Below are 13,214 nucleotides of genomic sequence, written 5' to 3' on the forward strand. Positions count from 1 at the left end.
GCAGGAATTGCTGCCTGGAGGGAGTGAGCCCTGGTGCAGGGTGCCCAGAGCAGCTGTGGCTGCCCCTTTCAAGGCCAGGTCAGAACTGCTCCTCTGGCAGGGGTCCCAGCCCGCGGCAGGGAGGAACGAGGTCATCGAGGTCTGGAGTCGTTTTGGTTTGTTAATTCAAGATTTTTTAAATTTTATAAGTCCTTGGTTAATGTATTATTTTTTTCTGTGATACCAGCTTTGTTCCCCTGTTCCTCTGCTGTGGTGTCAGGAGCAGCTCCGCTGAGGTGCAGTGTCCCTTCTGTGATACCAGCTTTGCTCCCCTCTCCGCTGTGGTGTCAGGAGCAGCTCCGCTGAGGTGCAGTGTCCCTCAGGAGCTGCGTGGAACAGACCTGGGCTCTTCCAAACAGGCAGCAAGCTGCTCTCTCATGTGCCATCCCGAGTCCAAATCCATGCACTTCAATACCAACCAGAGCAAACAAACCTCTTCAATCACCTTTCATATTTTCATGTCTCCAAAAGGGTTTTTTACAGCTTTGGTAAATACTGTCTAAGCAAAATCAAGAATTGTTCTTCCTCTGGGCTGCACAGCAAGTGCCATAGCAATGTGAAACATCAATTAATGGTTTGCATATAGCATAAAGCAATACCCATTAACACAATACTAAGTTATATTATGTGATTTTATGAACTCGTATAAGTAAACACAGATTGCATTAAAAGCTGTTCCACTTTTAAGTGTTTATATTTGAAAGAATAGCCCAAACTACAGAAGTCAGTTATTTTCTGAAACTACAAAAATTAGCTGCCTGCAGATCAGCTTAATTTAAAGGCTTTCTGTCTTCTTTGAAAAGGTTAGGAAAGCTGTGGCCAAAGAAGACCCTGTGAACCTACTTATTAAGATTTCAAAAGCTTTTTGACAAGTTCCCATAAGATGAGAGCACGAAATAAAATAATTATGAATCAAATGATAGAAAAAGCTCATAAAGAAATTAAACCCACTTTAAAGTCAGACAGCCTCACTTTGTTTTAATCATTTTCTGCCACAGTTACATGTGGCTGCAGTAAAAGAAGGAACGACTACTGTGCGATGTTGTTTCATCTGGGCTTCAGGCTTTTGTATGGAAAAGTTAATTCAAAAACTTTCCAGACTGTCTTAGAAAAAGAACTAAAAGAGAACTGTCTTGCTAATGGAAATGTTTTAGGGGGAAAAAAACCAAAACCCAACATAACAACAAAACAAATTTATTTTGAACTTTAAGTTTAGAGTAGCAAAGTGTCGCGCACACCACAAATTCCAGGCGCTGCTGTCACCCACTGTGAGATGTCTACATCTGCAAAGTCTGCAGAGCAATGGCACTTGACACTGTCAGGATTTGGGCTGATAGGAGAAATAATGCCCTGTGCATATGCTGAGAGATCCAAAGGCACGGGGGAAACTGGAGAGACAGCATTCATAAAAGATGCTGCGTGCTTGTTGTCAATATGTTGAATGAACATTTGCCCTCTGGACTATATATATTTCAATAGATGATCATCTTTTCCAAGCATTTCCATTTTGCTGTCAGAATTGTATATGACAAGTTTTCCTTTTGCTCCTGAGGATGGTGGTGCCTCAGTCTGTGCTGCATTTCATGGGAGCAAACTGTCTGCACGTCGTGAGGAGCACTGGCTCACAGAGGATGGACAGACACAGCTTCCACCAGCACAGCCAGCCATTAAAATATGAAGTAGATCCTAATGCCCCTCTGAAAGGCAGGAAAAGCACATTTCCTTGTATTCACCGTGGGCTTTTTTCATTAATTTTATCTGGAAACAATGTAAAGGTATACAGATATGCACACACACAATTACTCCTCACATAATCACAGTCTCAGTGCAGGGACAATGGCCTTGGTATGGAAAGCACCTTGACTAAGACAGATAAATGGTTTCTGTGCCTTGAAAAGGCTTCCTTGCTTAGAGAAAATAAAAAGAAGTAACACCAGCTTTCTGTTTACCAGATAGAGGCAATGCATTATAAAACCCCAGAAGCCTTTTCAAAACAAAATTATGTGAGTTTTCTTTAACCCATGGATGCACACATCCCTGAACTGTGATAGTACTTCACATGTGTTAGAAAATAACAGTATAGCATTGCATCCACTAAATTCACATTTTCCACATCTGCACTTTCACTCAGTATATCACAAGGGATTCCAGAGCTGTCAGAAATATCTAGGCCCAGTGAGATGATACAAAATTAATCTTAAACCCTGTTTTAAACCAAGTGTTTTGCACACCTGTTGCACAGCAAAGCCAGGCTTGTGTTCCATCCATTTGCACGGACAGATGTGCCAGGACAGCTGGGAGAAGAGATTCCACCCTGCAGAGCACATGGCAGCCCTGGCCACAGGTTCCTGGTGTAGCTGATAAAATAACACTGATACTCACCAGATCCCTGGTGTCACCTCATGCTGACAACTTTTTCTTTTTGTCTAAGCATGCCAGCAAGACTTGACAGTCATTAAATAATAGAAAGTTACAGATTATTATAGTTATAGATGTATTAACTCCATCTGAACTAGTAAAATTCTGATTGTCCCACTAATCATGCTGTCAAAGCATTCCCAAATTAAGAAACCTATAAATGCCAAAGAGAGCCCCATTTTGTGACCCTCCAAGACCACTGGAAGTGTTATCAGAGCCTCCTGCAGCCTGGCTGCAGCTTTTGGTGATTGGTGCAGAGCCCTGCTGAGAGGGAGCACAGGCGATGGCAGCAGTGTCACTGTGAGTCAGGGTGGGAAACACAGGCAAAACAATGTCACTGGATGTCTGCAGAGACAATGTTGTGATTTGAGGAGAGGCAAAATGCTGTCAATGGGAGTCTATATGCTGTAGATAGCTTTACCACAGTATGTGAATAAAGGCAAAATGATGTCAGGGCAATACACAATATGCTCAAGACAGAATATATTTAGTCTGAATAGGAAATCTGTCATGTAAAAGAGCTGCATTGATTCTCATCTTCCACAGTGATGTGTTGTCATTTTTTACACTGACTGTCTTTTTTATTTAGATTTACCCTATAGCCTAATCTGAGGGGTTTTTCACATTAACACTTCCCTTACTTGCCATAAGCAAGCCCACTACCACTGACTTTTTAACCTCTGGATTATGTTATTCAGAAGAAAAATGGATTTTATCCAAAACCTTGGCTAAAAAAACCCAACCCAGCTATATCCACACTAGATTTAGCAGGTCCAAGAATTGGATTGAAGAAATTAAACAAACTTGCCTATGAAATACATGGCTATTTACACACACACGTGTGTACCCAGACAGAATTCTGACAACCTATGAACAGGGGAAGTCCTTGAGGGGAAAACAGATTAATATTTTTTAAATAAATGTATGGTATTTATGCCCAAAAAACTCCAGTCATAACCTGGCATGATTCACCCTTCTGTAAAATGTGGTCTCATACCCAAATTAATTTAATTGGTATAAATTTCTCTTTTTTCCTTAAGTATAGGATTATTAAACTCTGGCTCCAAGTAATTTCTTGTTTGCTCTGAGGTCATTACAATGTCAGTGAAACCTTCTTGTCCTGAATTGTCAGGCAATTTCTGTCAGGGCAGGGATGCTTCAGCTGCCAGGAGAAATGAAATGTATCCTGTGCATTTTGGGCCCACCTGCCCTGTTCACAGCGGAGGCACAGCCTCCATCTCAAAGGTTTTCTAAGCAGCCAGATTCCAAAAGAATCTTTCCAAAGAAAGATTTCTAAATTGTCCCAAAGCTCTCCTGGTGTGCTTAGGTTGAGTGCCTGGACTCTGATATTTGGGGACACCCCCTTGGAGGCACAAACTCTCCAAAGCAGCGGGAGAGCAAAGTTCTGGGGAGCTTCACACTGGTCCTTCTCCCCCACCCAAAATGCTGAAGAGTTCAGGCTTTGGAGGAAGAATTTGGGCTTTGAAATCTTGGCTGGTATGGGAGTTGGGTTCTGTGGAGTCACTCAGGTGCAAAACTGACAGCATCCCAGCAAAATTATGCCAGGAGGGGCTGGAACAGCCTTGGGAGCTTGGCATCCAAGTGGCTGCCAGCGTGGTGGGAAGATGGGTTACCACGGCAGAAGGCTGAATTTAGGCAGAGCCCTGGCTGAATTCCCTCTTTCCTGCAAAAGGTTTTTATTTTGGTTAGCAGAATTCTTTGGAACAGAGGAATTCTGTAGGACTATGTACTGCTCCACCTATATCTTTGCAAGGATGTTCCAGCATGTTGAGAAAAAATGCAAATTCAGATCCAGCCATGATAATCCTTGAGTGTTTGTGCAGATAATCTTAGTCCAGATTTTTCCTGCTTGTGCTGTTTTGAATTTCAAGCTTTACATTGCAGCAGCACAGCATTCCCATGTTTAATTTGCCTCTCATCTGGATAATGATAATGAGCTGTTATTGACTGGCATTTCTAGTTCAGTGCTGCAAACATTGGGTAGGATTCATCAAATGCTCCTCTTATGCCAGCCAAAATTAGTGGTGGTTTTGAGGCAAAAGGCCAGATTCATCAAAAGGATAATGGGCAGATATATTTTTGTTTGGTTTTTTTAGAATTTTAATGACCAAATTGCATTGCTATTCTTTGTTTATCTATTTTTGAATTCTATCAGATAGCTTTCGTGATAGCTACCTAATTTCTGTATTTATAGGAAACTGGCACAAATTGAGAAAACAGAACAATTCCATGTTTATGAAGCATGAATTCTCACAGTAAATGTCAATGTAATGTGCATTAATAGGAAAAATTCTACAGTAAATCACATATACATTTAATATGTGATTCTTCTGCAGGGAGCCTCCAGCTTGGCTATTTAGTAATGTAGTGCCCATCTGCAACGATGCTCCAGAATTATCCAAAAACCAAGGTTTAAAATTAAATCTTGGTTTAAAATATATCATGCACGTGTATATTTGTAAGGTGAGTGTGGTCTGTGTTTGCCAGACTCACAGAAAATAAGGAGTGGACATAATTTTGGCAGTTTGAGAGCTCCATTTGTGCTATGTACATCTTCTGCCAGTGCCCACTTGTGTCTCATGCTTAAATTTAGCATGGGATTTCCTCTCCTGGTGAATGTCTTGGAAAGATGAGAAAATGTGGGTTTTTTCACACTGAAATGGTTTGGGAAACAGACCACAGAGCATCCTGAATGAGGCAGCAGGAGGCTGTGTCTGCTCAGGTGCAGCACCAAGGCAAGGGGCTTTTGCCACACAGGAGCAGCCTGTCCTCTGGGGGCTGCAGAGGCGTGCAGAAAGGTGCTCTTAAAAAATGTATTAAAAATTGAGTTAAAATCACCTTTGTAACAGCACACTGGCATGAAAATCACAGAAGTACACAGAATCAGAGAATCAGACTGGAAAACACCAACACCAGCATGTCAGCCAGGCCATGGCACTGACTGCCACATCCCCTCTTTCCTCAAACAGCTCCAGGGATGGTGACTCCCCCAGCTCCCTGGGCAGCCCATTCCACTGTCTGATCACCCTTTCTGTGAAGGAATTCCTTCTGGTGTCCAACCTAAACCCCACTGGTGCAGCTTGAGGCTGTTTACTCTCATCTTGTCCCTTGTTACCTGGGAGCAGAGCCCAGCCCTCACCTGGCTCTTCTTTCAGGGAGCTTTCAAGGTGCCCCTGAGCCTCCTTTTCCTTTTCAAACACCCCCAGCTCCCTCAGCTGCTCCTCACAGGACTTGTGCTCCAGACCCTTCCCCATAATGTGCTGGTTCAGGACAGAGGCTCCTGCAAGCTGAAGCAAAAATATCAGAGGGTGGGTGCCTACCAAGCCCAGAGACTTAGACCTTCATTTATTCATCCTTTGCCTTGATTCATTAAAGTCAAAGTCTTTTCTGCATGGCTTATGTGAGGCAAGCCCCTAATAACCTATTTGTTCTGCTCCATGGCTACGTGGCATCTCCAGACTCTTGGTGTTCCAGACAAGAAGAGAGAAATTGTGTCTGGATCACAAAAATCTCCCAGAGAATGTCTACCCAGGCGAAAGCCTGGCACTTCCAGCTCACAGCACAAATGTGGCTTCTCCTGTCTGGAAATCTGTTGAAGTGAAGACTGTGTCAGGCAGAAAAAATATTCCACCCCTTAGGTGGAGAGATGGCAGTGCATAAGGCACCTCAGATGAGGAGACACAGAGAGCTGTGTCACATTCTCAGCTCCTCCCTGATGCTCCACAGAGTGCGTGGCTTTCACTGCTCTCACCAGACACCAAATTTCTGGTGTCACCAAAGACAGGGACAGAGGGAAGGGTCCAGGGGAAGAGCTGTGTGACCTTTGGTCCATGTGTGATGTGGAGTGATATTTTAGAGAACATCATCTGAGATAATCCACTGGGAAAGGGTCTTTTGGGTTAATCACTGTGACCTTGGGTCCTGTTTGTCACAGCTGGAGACCCTCTGCCATCTTTGGGGAGCAGGAGCGCAGGAGCAAAACCTGTGCTTGGCAGAAGTGCCAGGTTACCCTGATCAAAGAGCAGCCCCAGGCTGTGGTGTGCAGCCATGGAGCTCCAGGCTGCTCCCAGAATCAGGAATCAGGAGATGATGGTGAAAGTGCTTCACTGCATGACTCTGCACTTTGGTCTGCTTGTTCCTCAGCCTTGCCAACTGTAAAGCACTGCTAATGAATTCTCTGCTTTTCATCTCCTGTTTCTGGGGATAGTGAGCAAAAATTCCAGGAATCTCAGCACAGCCAATCAGAACTTCTCAATAAGTGCCAAAATCAGGCAAGGCTGATGAAATGTTCCCAATAGCTGCAGAAGTGCAATGTGGGGAAACAATTCAGTCATTGTGGGGAAGGAGCTGAGCAGGAGAGGCAGGAATGGGCAATGCCTCCTCCCATCTTCATCCATCCCAGCTCCATCCATCCCAGCTGCATCCATCCATCCCAGCTCCATCCATCCACCCCAGCTCCATCCATCCCAGCTCCATCCATCCATCCATCCCAGCTCCATCCATCCCAGCTCCATCCATCCATCCATCCATCCATCCATCCATCCACCCATCCCAGCTCCATCCACCCATCCCAGCTCCATCCATCCCAGCTCCATCCATCCACCCCAGCTCCCTCCACCCATCCCAGCTCCATCCATCCATCTCAGCCCCATCCATCCCAGCTCCATCCATCCACCCCAGCTCCCTCCACCCACCCCAGCCCCCTCCATGCCCGCTCCCGGAGCTGCAGGCACGTGGCACTGCAGGGAGCAGCTTCCACCCGTCAGGAGCTCCGTGAGGCTGCAGAGTCTGAGGCACGGCTCCGCCTGCACCGAGCTCCCAGGCTGCTCCGGAGACACCAGCAAGACCAAAACAAGCCTGAGAGACAAGGAGAACTGCCCGGCAAGGAAAAGTCATATTAAGGACTGCAAAATAATTTCTTTAAAAAGATCCACCCCCCTCAAAACGTCTAACACTTACAAGGGGTATTTGTGCTGCAGCAGAGACGTGCAGCCCCGGGTTAGTTTGATGGTGGAGTTTCAGGGGATTCTTTTTAGGCTATTTTTGTAATTAAATCTTGAAAAGAAAGCAAATATGAAATAAATTCAAAGGTTCATAAAACTCCTGTCTTCCTGGATGAGGCTCACCTTTTCTTAACTCAGTGAGCTCTTCTGCCTTCCTGTACAGAAATGTGACTGTGAGGGATACATCAATCCACACATTTCCCAAAACAAGGAGCTGACTTCAGTGCAACGGGAGTCTGACCCATTTAGAAGATTTTCCTGCTACTTTTCTATAAAAAAAATTACTTCAAGATAGAATGCTCAGAATGAGTTTTAAGAAACATAAATGCTTTACTAAGAATTTGAATAATAATTGTAGGAAGCAGTTTAGTTGTTTGGTTAATTATCCTTTTTACTCTCAGCTCTTAATGTGATGATGTTGATTTCACTTCTAGAGAAGTGCTAACTGGATATGACTAATAAATTGTGTTAAAAAGATAACAGCTTCAGAAATAAAACCTTCTGAGAGATTTTAACCTCTGTCATGTGCGCACAGTAGGTTTTGGCAACTAATTGGTATCTGCTGAGATCTAGATATTGCTCTGACCAAACACCAGTAGTTGTTATTTTGTTTTGCTCTGTATGCAGCACGGCCAGGGCTTCATGGAAAACTTTGGAAAACTTTGCAGATTGACAAAATTCTGCCAGAGCGCCAAGTATATTCCTTTTTTTTTTTTTTTTCTCCCCAAGTGTTTTGTTCAAATGAGCTTGCCCTCAGAGCAGATTCCTATTTCCACAAGAATTACATCCCTGCAGTACCATGTGCATCCCACCTTGTCATCCCTGGTCACTGCCAGTGCTGGATTTGCAGAGGAGAGTGAGACTTTCCTTCCCATTACCGACCCCTGCTCCATGCTGTGTGAAAATGCTGAAGTTTTCAGCTGCCTGGGAGGAGCTGCTCTCTGAGCTCCAGCTGTGGCACTTTGTCCTAAACAAGTCCAGATCCTGACAGTCATTATTTTGGGGCATACACTGGATGTGAGAGGTGCCATTCAGAAATGCAGGTTTTAACCTGATTTATCTTGACAGGGATTAGGGAGATGGGGTCCCAATCTAACAAGCTGTGGAGGCTTAGCAGTTTAATACACCATTTTTCTAGTTGAAAAGAGGCTAAAAGCTATAGAGCACAACACAAAAACCTAAATATTAAGTCTCTGAAGTTGTAATTCAGACCTCTCTCAAGTGTATACGTTCATATTGCCCTCATATATACAATCAGATTCCTATTTTTCTAAAATCCATAGTTCTTCCACTCCACTGTAGGTGCTGAATATTTCCCATGGAGCTGCCCAGCTAAGTGCCTCTTAAAATCTCCTCCCTTATGGCAGGGTCAGAAGCAGCACCCAGATCTCCAGGGAGTGTTTGACTATGTAAAACACAATTTTTTCCTCCTCCCTGATTCCCGTGCCTGCTGCTCTGGAGCTGGAGCAGATCCCCCAAACACAGAGCCCTTCTTCCCCACCGGCTGCAGGGGTCTGTGTGGGGACAGAAACCTCTCTGGGGTCACAGAATTAAACACAGAATGCCACAGCAGCTCACCCTCCAGGTGGGGGTCTAGTTAAGGCTGCCTAAGCAGCCTTAATTCTGGAATTTCCTCGTTTCTTCCACTCCAGTCCCTACTGCCTTAGAGCTTCAGCTGCCAAAGAGCCACAATTCTCCCTTAGGCTTTAGTTTTAACTGAGATTTTGGGCATGGACACAGACTGACATTTTTCTGGGGGTACAGGCAGAGGCAGAGCAAAAGCTTCACTGGGTCCCTGAAATCTGCTCCAAACCCAAGTGCTTTTGAACAAAGTGCTTGTAAGAATTCTCTGCACTGGCCAAACCATGGTGTTCCTCCTTAATTGCATTTTCAGAACTGGCTAAAGCAGTCTAGCTGAAACTTAACAGAAAAATTTTGCTTGAGACACCTGGCATGGAAAAATTCAGTCTGAGTAACTTAAAGCTGCAGAATTAAAAGCAACTAAAAACAAAGTCTTGTAATGGGAAATGTCAGGCAATTTTGGGTTCTGATGATACCAACAGCTCTGTCTATTACAATGTGAAAAATAAAGAGAGACAAGAAAAAAAAAACAGACAAAATTCTAAATTCTAAATTATACCAGGGGAAAGCTTAGTGGAAGAGGTGGGTTTTAGGAGATTTTTGGATGCGAATGAAAGGATGTTTGACAGATGAGGTCATGGAGACTGTTTAATGTGTTAGCAGGCACCACGAGTGAAGGCATAAAGCTGAGAGTGAGTAAGGGGAGGAAAAAGAGCAAGATAAGGCTATTGGAGGGTGTTCTGAGAAGCAAATGGAAGACAAATGTGCAATAGCACCAAAAAAACCCAAATAGTACCAAAAATCAGAGTTTCACTGCTAAGAAAAAACACACAGAACAGCATCTGGCTCCAGCTGGGATGCTCTGGCACCTTGTGGACAGGTACCAGGACAGAAGCAGGAGCCAGGATGAGACTGTGCCTCCTTAAGAGATATGCTATTTAAATCGAGCTGCATGTAAATACCAAGGGGAGGGACAGCCTGAACCCGCTTCTCATAAGTCACTGCTGCTGCTCATTTCTAAATAAAATATTTCCCAAGCTCCTTATTCCTCCTCGCTGCTGACTCCAGTGGGATCCAGCAAGAAGCAGAAAATATCTCAAAGGCAGAATCTGACTTTGAGATTGTTTAGATCCCAGTGCCCAATTCTGAATTCCTTCATTTCTTTGGGACCTTTTGAAGATCTGTGCACTGCAGAGTCCATGCCAGCTGTCACTCTAAACATTTCTTGACTTGGAAGGGTCCAGTTGAGTTTAATGAGTTTAATACATGGTTCCAGTTTTTCTTCTCTGTATAATCAGGGTCTAATTCTAGTGGTCATAAGATTTTACACAGCATCACCAGAGTATTACTCAGAAGTAATGTGTATTTCTATCAGTTCTCCTTGCCTGTGGGAACACTGTATATCCTTTATGCCAGAGCTATATCATCCAGCTCTGGAGAAGTGCTCTTTATTCATTCAAGAAGTCCTTTTAGGAGGTCAGTCATGTCTAATTTTGTGACAAAAGGTCTGAAGAACCAGCCTTTATTTTTGTTTGTTTTCCAAATAGAAAGGCTTCAGACTTCCCTGAATATTGAATCTCCTGCTAGTTTTCATGGTGCAGGATTGGCTCTTAACTCTTCCTGCTCCCCTGGGCCAGGTGCTTTGAGCTTCCCACCACCCAGGGAAAGCATTTTTATCCTGTAACATGCTAAGATCATATTTATTTGGGAACTGCTTGGAAATCTGTCATTATGGTGCTTGTGACAGCTTGACAAGGCCTGTTGCCATGGAAAAGATTTGTGATGTTGTATAAATATATTCCTAGGTCAGAAGTTCTGTGTGTTTTTTGGACATGGATGTTAAAGGGAAAAAGAATGACTAAACATTTTAAAAAAGCAGAATAATACAAAATAACAACAATAACTAACATTTGATACCATATTTCTGCCCAGTAACAAAACAAACAATCCCCAAAAAGCATTTAATTTATGCTGCAGCAATCCTGCTAGCAGTGAAAGTTCATTTATTTCCAAGGTTCACCCCCATCCTTAAAATATTCTTATTACCAGTCGTTTTGCAGTATTGATGCCTCCTCTGTTAACAGAGCAGCAGACAGGGGAGCTGTTGTTGCTGCCCTCTCTCTGCTGTTCCATTAGGTGAGGCTGGCAGCCTCTGACTGCAGCTCCATCACCCACTGTGTGCTCAGCCACCCGCTAGCAACCATCCCCACTTGTTGGTTCTGCTGGGAACCGGGACTGGGCAGGAAAAGAGACAGCAGAAGCATGGAGAGCAGCGTGAGAGGAGCTCAGTAGGGTTTACCCCAGAGCAGCAGAGGTTTTGGCTGGCACAGAGGTGGGGAGCGAGGCTCAGCACCGCGCAGAGCCCCCAGAGCTGGGTGACCCTGCTGGGGACTGCTGTCCTGGGCTTCACTGCCAGCTGCACCCTCATGGCCACAGAGCACCCTGCCAGCCCTTCTGGTGCCTGTAATGCTATGAATAAAAAGTTATCTTTTTTTTTTAAGGTTGCAGAGTTAAAACAAGCTGAACCAGTTGCTGTTAAGTTAGCTTCATTGTTGAGTTCTTCTTCAATTGCCCGTTAATGGTTGGTGATTACTTCCCCGAAGGGGATTTCTGAGCGTGGGCAGGGCCGGGCTGAGCTGGCTCCGCAGGCAGGGGCTCTGCGGGGCACTGCCCGTGCCCCCGCAGCACGCTGCACTCCAGAGAAAGCTCCAGCAGCTCTCCTCCCTGCTGCCCTGGCTGCCCCAGCCAAAGGCACATGTCCTGGCCTTCCTCAGCCGTCTCCCAGGGCACGAGTGAGTTTGCAAAAATAGAATTATGGTCTTGGAAAAAAAAAATAAATATCACGAAGAATCACGAATCCTCCAAATGTGCTCCCATCCACAGACGTTGTTGATTAGCCAGTTCTTTTCCCACCACAGGAACTCTCTCTGTTCTATTTCTCCCATAAGGTTTTTGGCTTCTGTTTGGGGTTTTTTTGTTTGTTTCCTTAATTATATCCCATCAAACTCTCAAGTACTGTTTTTGAGATCCTTAAACATCAAAATACCATATATTTTCATTTAAAGTTCCCTGACACTTTATCCCAATTTTTAAGTTCTAACTTCAAAGAAGAGGGAAATGTCTCAAAGCAGAGAAATGAGAATTGATCTATAGTTTGAATCCAAGCCACAAATATGCCATGAGAATATAGTCACATGCACATAGTGCCATCAAGAAAAAGATCCCAACCCTCCCACACTTTTTACACATTACAACATATTAAAAATTATTTCTGGACATAGTGAAATATGTTAAAATTTAAAAAAAAAAAAAAAAAAAAAACTTGAAAGTTGCAACTACCTCCAGAATTTTCTACAGTAACAGACACAGAATTAAACATGCTTTTTCCTCAGAAAAACTTCCACTAGAGTTCAGCAACTTAACCCTGATTTTCAGATGCTGTGTTCTACCAAAAAGAGTGTAAATCAAAGAGATGGAATTAGCTTGCTGCTGCCTGTCTGGTAGGAAGGACAGCACGTGTATAATCAGAATTAAGATACAACTGGGCAAACCAGGTCCCCATCAGATGCCTGCATGCAAAGTGCTAAAGGATCATCATTTCACTGCACATTTCACAGCTGGGCTGGTCACCAGCTCAGGGACATCCTCAGGGCCTGTTCTAGAATAAGAGGAATTGAGCCTTGGCAGGATAGCCATTGGATATTCCAATGAGTGTGGAATGCTATCATTAATTAATTGATGTGCACATATGCACACACAGAAGCAGAGAGGAAGTGGCTCATGGTCTCATGGAATTTGCAGCCAGGGAAAGGTTCCAGCCTCTTTGGAGAGGTGCTGTTACACACAACCTGCTCAGCCAGCACACTGCAGACCTCCCCTGGTGATTCACCTTTCAGCTTGGGATCCATGAAAGCTTTTAAGCACAAGATTCTAAATAAGGAACCAAAAAATGTTGCTGTTTCTCACCGTAATTGTAAACTGAAAATAAGCACTTATACAACCTAGCCCAAATATTTAGTTAAAGAACAGGTTTATAACTAAGGATACCTTAACACGTGTTTGAATTATTATATACACTACTTAAACTGTTAAACTGTCAGCTTAGACTTTTGTATATCTACCTCATTAGCCTACCCCCAGCTCCTGTGGTAG

The sequence above is a fragment of the Pyrgilauda ruficollis genome, unplaced genomic scaffold (genome assembly GCF_017590135.1).
Source record: "Pyrgilauda ruficollis isolate IOZ18807 unplaced genomic scaffold, ASM1759013v1 scaffold66, whole genome shotgun sequence".
NCBI lineage: Eukaryota > Metazoa > Chordata > Aves > Passeriformes > Passeridae > Pyrgilauda > Pyrgilauda ruficollis.